Source organism: Hemicordylus capensis, chromosome 3, assembly GCF_027244095.1.
Source record: "Hemicordylus capensis ecotype Gifberg chromosome 3, rHemCap1.1.pri, whole genome shotgun sequence".
Classification (NCBI taxonomy): Eukaryota; Metazoa; Chordata; class Lepidosauria; order Squamata; family Cordylidae; genus Hemicordylus; species Hemicordylus capensis.
The window spans coordinates 326,558,283-326,566,413 of record NC_069659.1 but is presented as its reverse complement, the minus strand read 5'-3'; the positions used below and the strand labels follow the sequence as shown (position 1 = coordinate 326,566,413).

At 45.4% G+C, this 8,131-nt stretch overlaps 1 non-coding gene across 1 annotated transcript; it reads right to left on the bottom strand.

Annotated features, from left to right (window-relative positions):
* Positions 1 to 372: 372 nt before the first annotated feature.
* On the bottom strand, positions 373 to 444 carry TRNAC-ACA (transfer RNA cysteine (anticodon ACA)). Its single transcript has one exon. It is a non-coding gene; the product is annotated as a tRNA-Cys (tRNA).
* Positions 445 to 8,131: the final 7,687 nt, after the last annotated feature.

Genomic DNA, 8,131 nt, shown 5'->3' with positions numbered 1-8,131 from the left:
AGTCATTTTCCAGTAATCAATACTTTGCATTAAAATTTATTCTGGTGTGGAATTGCTCCACTCTGAGCTAATTTCCCACACAAAGCCCGAATGCAGTTTTGGGGTGCTCACCAATCACCCCGGGGCAGTTCCATTAACAATTGGCACCTGCACCTGAGGCAACCACCTCACCCAACCTCATGGAAGCACCACACAATGCCTTCACAATATCAAAATAACATCTTATGTCATCTCCATTTCCATCTACCATTTAGTCTCCACCCCTTTTCTCATGACTGATCTGCACACATGGTAGGAGGGTGTGTGTGGGATCACAATAGAAGTTTGGGACCCAGGAAGCTACTATCTACTATAGTCAGACCATTGGGCCATTGGAGATGCCAGGGATTGAACCTGAGACCTTCTGCATTGTAAGCAGATGCTCTACCACTGAGCTACATCCCCATCTCAGTTCCTGCCCCTAACCTATATGCATATTTACTCTCTGAACAGATGCTACATGTACAAAATGTGCACACATGATTGAGAACCTTGTATGTGAATACTGCTGCTGAGAGGGCCTTGTAAATTCTGTCAATGACAGGCCTGAAAGCACAGCCTGTGCAGCAGGAAAGTTCCAGGAAGGTTCAGATAGGCATTCTTGAAGCATGATGACCTGCAGTCTGAAACCTTATCCCTTCAAAGTGGTGCTTGTGGTTTTTTGAACATGCTCAGAGTACAATGGTAGGTTTTACTCACAATGATGACAATTAGAAAGTTCAAAGAAGTATCAAAGAAGGTGTTCGGTTCAGCTGAGTTCAGAAAACTACGTGCATGCTTGACCCTTGCCCTTCATGGCTTATTAAATCTAGTAAGGAGGGAATTTTTAGCCGGGTCAAGCAGGTTCTAAATGCCTCATTGAGAGAAAGAGTGGTCCCAGCTCTAGTGAAGGAAGCTATTATTTGACCACTCCTAAAGAAAACTAGTCTAGAACCAGAAGATGGAAACCACTATAGGCCTGTGGCCAATGTTCCCTTCCTGGGCAAGTGCTTCAGGGTGTTGTGGCTGACCAGCTCCAGACACTCTTGGAGGAAACGGACTATCTAGATCCATTTCAATCAGGCTTCAGGCCCGGCTTTGGAAAAGAAGCTGCTTTGGTCACCCTGTGGGATGGCCTATGCAGAGAGGGACAGGGGGTGCGCAACCCTGTTAATTCTCTTGGAACTCTTAGTGGCTTTCAATACCATTGACCATGGCATCCTTTTCGATCGGCTGGCTGAGTTGGGTGTGGGAGGTACTGTTTGGAGGTGGTGGAGGTGGTTCCAATCCTACCTCGAGGCCCGTTCCCAAAAGGTGGTGCTGGGGGATTCCTGCTCAACCCCTTGGCAGTTATGCTATGAGGTTCCACAAGGTATCATTCTTTCCCCTATGCTGTTTAACATCTACATGAAATCACTGGGCAGGTCATCAGGAGATTTGGCTTGAGGTGCCATCAATATGCAGATGGCACTCAATTGTATCTCTCTTTTTCATCAAATGCAGGTGAAGCGGTGACTGTCCCGAATTGGTGCTTGGATGCAGTAATGGAATGGATTATGCTGAATAAGCTTAGACTCAGTCCGGACAAGACAGAAGTACAGTTGGTTGGTGGTTCCTCTGCCCGGATGAATGAGGTTCAGCCTGTTGTAGATGGGATTGCATTCCCCTTGAAGGCCAGGTTTGCAGTCTCAGGGTGCTCATTGATCCAGCACTATCACTAGAGGCTCAAGTGGCCTCTGTGGCTCAGAACACCTTTTATCAGCTTCAGCTGATACTCCAACTGTGACCTTACCTGGACAGAGATAGCTTGGCAACAGTTACTCACGCTCTGGTAACCTCTTGCTTAGATTACTTCAAGGTGTTGTACGTGGGGCTGCCTTTGAAAATGGTCTGGAAACTGCAGCTGGTACAAAATAGGGCTGCAAGATTATTAACTGGGACTGGATGTTTTGCTCATATCATGCCAGTGCTTCATCAGCTGCACTGGCTCATCCCTGTCTGTTTCCAGGCTCAATTCAAAGTGCTGCTTTTAAACTGTAAAGCCCTAAATGGCTTGGGACCAGGTTACCTGAGAGAGCACCTTGCCCCATATGTCCAAACCTGGACCTTAAGATCTTCTTCAGAGGCCCTCCTCCGGGTGCCCCTGCCAAATGAGGAGAGGCAGGGGGCTACCAGGGAGAGGGACTTTTTGGTGGATTTATAGAATAGCCTCCCCAATGAGGTTAGCCTGGCTTTGTCACTTTGTTCTTTTAGATGCCAGGTAAAGATTTTTTTGTTTACCCAGGCCTTTTAAATTCTGGTTTCAGATCTGATTTGATTTTCAACTAATTCTAAAATGGGTTTTTAAGCTGCTTTGTATTGTATTTTGCATTTTCTTTTTTTCTTTTTTGTCTGTTATGATTTAATGTGTTATGTGTTTTTATTGTATGTTTTAATCCTTTGTTGTGAGCTGCCCAGAGAACAATAGGTTATGGGGTGGCTAACAAATAAAGTTTATTTATTATTTATTGATAATATTATTAATATTATTATTGTTTATTGCTCAGCAGTACAGCACAGACTTTGCATGCAGCAAGTCCCAGGTTCAACCTCTGGCATCTTCAGTTAGAAATTCACTTAGAGGAAAGACCTCTGCCTGAGATCCTGAAAAAATACAGTGGTCAGAGTAGATTGTACTGGGCTGGATGGACCAATGGCTTGATGCAGTATAAAGCAGCTTCGTCTGTTAATGCCTAATTTCATCTCAGGGTCATCTAGAATGTTTGGATAAACATTTGCATTGCTGGGCTTTCTTCTTCCATGGCATTACAGAAGAATAGGAAGGAAGACAGCAAAATCTGAAAAAGCTAGCAATTATTTTGCTTTCCTTTATGATCTTTTGTGTATGTGCCTTGTGAAAACTCTCTTTTGCAGTTCCCTTTGTACCTTTTGCCTTCTCCTAGAATATTTCATTCTTTTGGAGTCTTCATTTAGTGGTTCTGCATTTTGACATACAATTCTGCAAGAGTTTTGCTGCTGGTTCCCCCCCCCCCACCCCCGTCGCCCACTTTCCAGTTCCTTATCAGTGGAAGATTGGTTGGTTCCACGTTAGCTCTTTTCTCTGGAATTGCCATTAATTGTTCACTCACTTTCTAGAGAGGAATCCATGATGTCATTGCCAAATGGCTGCATTCAGTCAGTGTCTCCTTACCAGTTAAAAAATTAGTTTAAGTACCCAGACAGAACACACACAAATATTGAAGGATCTTTAAAAGCCTAAGCTCTTTATATGTTTGCCTCATCTTATTTCTTATATTAAAACAAACATTTTTACAAGCTTGTTTACAATCAATAACAAAAACACTTAATTCGTTAATATGAGTCCATGTGCTTTCAAGGACTCACAATATTCACTAGGCTGCACACCTGGGCCTATTTTCTCTTCTTTTAGCCATCCATCACTTTCCTGGAGTCACAGATGCCATTTCTTCCAGGCTCATTATTGCTTATCTATCCTACCCAGAACAGTGATAGTTGTGGCAGAGCATCTGCTGTGATTCAGTGGGGAGCTTGTGGGGTAAAATATATGGGGTTGCTAGCCAACAGCTAGGTTGCTCCTTTACTACTTCCAGATTTCCAAACTCAGGAGGTCTATGTGCATCTGGAATTCTATATAAGATTCTGTGGAGCAGGGTGATGGAGATTAGGTACCTCACAGAATGAGCTGTTTATTGCTCAGGGTGAAAAACTAGCAACTGCACATTCCTCACCTTCTCCTGCTAAAGGACAAAGCATTTCCCTGCTCTGGAAGGAGAGAAGACGTCATAATGAATAGAATGACAACCAAGGAAGAGGCAGAGAGGTCAATGGGGGGGAAAGTATATATGACAAAATGGCTGAGTTTGGCAAAAGTCTGCATGGTAACATGGAGTAGATTTCAAACTGGGACAAGTCCATATACGGAAGCAGGTGGCAGAGGAACAGAAGAAAGAATGTATCTCAGTATTTAAAGAGTGTTTTTCATTTCTTTCCTCAGCAAGAAATACTATTTAAACCAGTACAAAATAAATGTAAGCTTCATATTCTTGGAATTATACAGTAAACGGCCCTGTACATTTTGGCAGCAGTTAAACATAACCTTAATCGAATTCATATGGGGCCTCAAATGATCACAATGTTTGGAGAGGAGCCAGATAGTAAGTAATTTAAACATCACAGGAAATTAAATTTTAGAATTCAATTTTGCATAAAGTTTTCTGTAATGAAAATGTCAGACATAAATTATGAAGTCTGATTATATTCTTTAAAAAAAACTTTTTAATAAAATAATAGAGGCACTTGACAGTCAAGAACAAATGCATATTTTATGTGAGTAGCATTATGTTAAAACTAGCATTCTTTGGAAATAATGGAACAGATGTTAACGCTGCTATATCAGTTATCAGGTGCTCTGTTAAACAGCTTCAAACACAAGTATTTATTAAAAAATGCTAGCAGGATTGTCTCTTAGGGTTATCTAATTATAGGTTTAAACTGTGGATACTTAATATAATTAATTATACATGTAGAATTATATAGTTGGACCATAATTTATTATGTCTGTCAAAGTATAAATTGCACTTTATTCCATTATAGATTAATTTAATATGGGAAAGGGGAATGACTTTAGTGGAAATATCAAATGGTTCATAATGTACTTATAAATGAACACTAATTCTAATTTCCCTTGCTTTCAGGAGAAGGAGGAGGAGTAACGTTTTTCTCTGATATTATAGATATTTGGGCTAATTAAAAGAAAATGTTCCAAGAGTTGCATAGCACCTTCCAAGCTTTCAGGGTTCCAAAATATGGATATGGTCTTGCTCCTGTTTATTGGGAGTAGAGGGACAAGATATGGATGCAAGGTGATCATATATTTCTGGTGTGAGATGTTCATTTCATGCCCCATCCTGAACATCTGGTATAGTGACATCACATCAGTCATATTTCGAGTGGGGGATACTGCAGGTGACTTCTTTGCCTTTCATCCTTGGGTCACATAGGCAGAGAAAAACATGTACTGCCAATGCACTTAAGGGTGTGCTGAACTATTCCACCACTCCAGTCATCAGCTGACCTATCAAGGCAATTGCTTCCTCAGTGGTCAGCATGGTCTGGAGATCACCCATCTTCTTCTCGAGAAGAGCAGCAGGCAAAGCCTGGCTCAGTGTTGCTGTCTTGGCACACAGCTTTTTGTGGCAACATAGAATGGCTTGAGTGTCAAGACAACCTTGGAATACAGCGCCCGGTCTGTGTTGGGCAGGTTTTCACACTTCCAAGCCACATCTCCTTGCCAGGGCATGGCTGGCTGGCTCTTGCTCCTGCAGGCACTGGAACAAGAGAAAGGTGGAGTTCTATTGAGTCTGAACATCTGGAGGGATCAGGTGTTCAGGTAGGCCCAGTTCAAGCTTTCTCTTCCTGAGCAAAGCCCTTTTTACTCTGGTGGAATTAAGTTGCTATCTTGTGGCACTTCTTCGCAAGAGCTGCCGTGACAGCAGCAGGCTGGAGCCCAGCGCCTGCAGTAGGGATGTCTCACCTGGCCCCAGAAAGGCTAAGTGCATCCCTCACAACCAGGTTCAGAGTGTGAGCCATACAACATGTGGGCACAAACTGACCCTGCTCGGCTGCCTTTGTGATGCAGCATTGGCGGTGACCATGAGCCCCCTGCAAAGGTTTGGCTGCCCGGCCAGCCATCTCTCCACCTGGTGATTCATGGCTGTTGACAGTTCAGCTGCCGTGTGCCTGGTGTAAAGCACCTGCACATGCAGCCCAGCCCAGTTGTGCTCTGCTGCATGGGAAGGGCTGGCCATGCCAGCAGTACCAGCTGTCCCTACATTCTCCTGCCCCACCAGTCTGCTGTGAAAGACAGGAAAGAAGCATGCCTCACACTGGGACTGCCCCACAAACCTGCTGTGAAGTGCATGCTGGCATCAGGTGCTATTGCATACAAGAGCCCCAACATGGCCTCCCTGCACACCCACCTGCTGAAGGTGGCGCTTGAGGGGATTTGGTAATTGGGGGCAAGCAAACAGACCAGCAGCTGGCAGAAGCTGGAATTTTCCACCACATAGAATAGCTGGTCGTCCAAAGAGATCATCTCCCCAATGGCTCAGGTGATGAGGCTCTGGGTGACCACACCGCTTGTCCACTAACTGCACCCACCGCGCAGACAACTTGCATTCTTGGGAGCAGGACAGGTGTCTTGTTGCCACAATCTGATGACAAGCCAGGCCTATGGCTACCAGCAGGAGCAGGGACCCCCGGATAATGTAGCCATAGATGCGGCAACATCCCCATTGTTCCCAGATGTTTGGGGTCCTTACCCCTGCTGACTCATGTCCTATTGTGGGTACAGATAACATGCTGTGGATTACCAGGGCAGACCTCAAAATGGTCCCACATTAAGCTGCTATCGGTCCGGGACTGTTTTGGTGTTGGTGGTACTGGAGCTGCAGGATCCTTCTGGGGTCACCACTACCACTGCCCTCCATCCATGGTTGAGAAGGTCCAGGAACAACAGGAATGACTTCCTCCTGCTCCCCCTCAGTCCCAGACTGGGTGTGTGTGTGTTGCACTGCCCACGGGGATTGGGGAGGACGGAGAGCACAATCTGGCCGGTCTAGCAGTCAATGTCGACACCTTAGTCACTGCTGCCACAGGAAGAAGAGCTTCTTTCCTGACAGGGGAGGACCTCCTGACTACTTCCACATCAGCCACCACAGGTTAATACAACATAACATATTTCCATCCCACATATTTCTTTCCCCACTCCCCCCTCTGTTTCTAAAGCACCTGGCACCGCTCACAATCACATTCATCTGCTTGGCGCAGTATGGGCCAGCTGTGACCACTCAACCGAGGACAGACTAAAGAGGATTTGGGGGACCCCAGGAGGTGTGGAGGCCCTGGACCTTGGCCCCGAAGTCCAGGGGTAAGACTGCCACTGCTGACGGGAGGGAGAGAGGAGAAGCAACTTTAAGGGGATGTGGGGTTGGGGGTGCTCTGTGTGCCACCCACAGCACTAACTATAGCACTGTGGTGTAGAGAAGGTTGAAAAATTAAATCCCCAAAAGTAAAGCAGCAGTCTTTATTTTATTTTTTTGGGGGGCTATTTTTAGAGGGGAACAAACAAGCAACAATGGGGGAAGTACAAGTAATGGGAACATGAAGGAGGGCAGGGGATTGTGGCCTCTCTCTAACCTACCCCTCCTCCTTAGGAGGTGCCACCTAACCTCCTTAGGTGGTTAGTCTTTCCACCTAACCCTCCCTTCCCCAAAGAACCAGACCGAGGTGTGGGGGAGGGGGCCCTCACTTATCTGGCATATTCATCTGGGGGATTCCAAGCCTTCCAGTTGTGTCTTCGGCTGGAGTCTGCCAGGTGTAACAACAACAACAACAACAACTGGAATAATAGCAGATGAAATAATGCAACACTTATTAACTAACTAACAGCCTCCAGTTGAACAGAAAGGAAATTGTCTGAATACCAGAGGCACAAAAGACCAGCTGCTGATTGACATTTTAGAAAATTGCAAGAGAAGAAAAACAAATCTAAATGTTGCATGGATTGACTACAAGAAAGCCTTTGACTCATTGCCTCACACATGGATACTAAAATGTTTAGAAACAACTGGTGTCAGCAAAAACATTCAGATATTTATTTAAAAAGCAATGAGCATGTGGAGTACACAATTAACAATCAATGGCGAGACTGTCACGCCCTCGAGCTCTGACAGCGAGGAGGAAGGGGAAGCTGTCAACTTTCCAGCCGATTCGGGAGTGTCTGAGGGGCAGAGCCTGGCTGTCAGCGTTCATGAAACGGCTGTGGTAGATCCAACTAATGATTTAGAGCAGGCACGGCAACCTGAGTCAGCGGAAGGCGTGGGGGACCAATGCGAAGAAGAGCTAAGCAATGAAACACCACTGACTCCACAACAGCGCAGGCTCACGAGACGTAGAACGCAATTAGAGGCTGTTAGGAGGAGCAAACGCCTGTTGCTGAGGGCTGGCAAGCCTTGAATTCCTACCAGCTGGGAGCTCTCGGCTTGCTCCATAAATCACAGCTCCAGCCTCCTACTCATTGCTGAGAATCAAC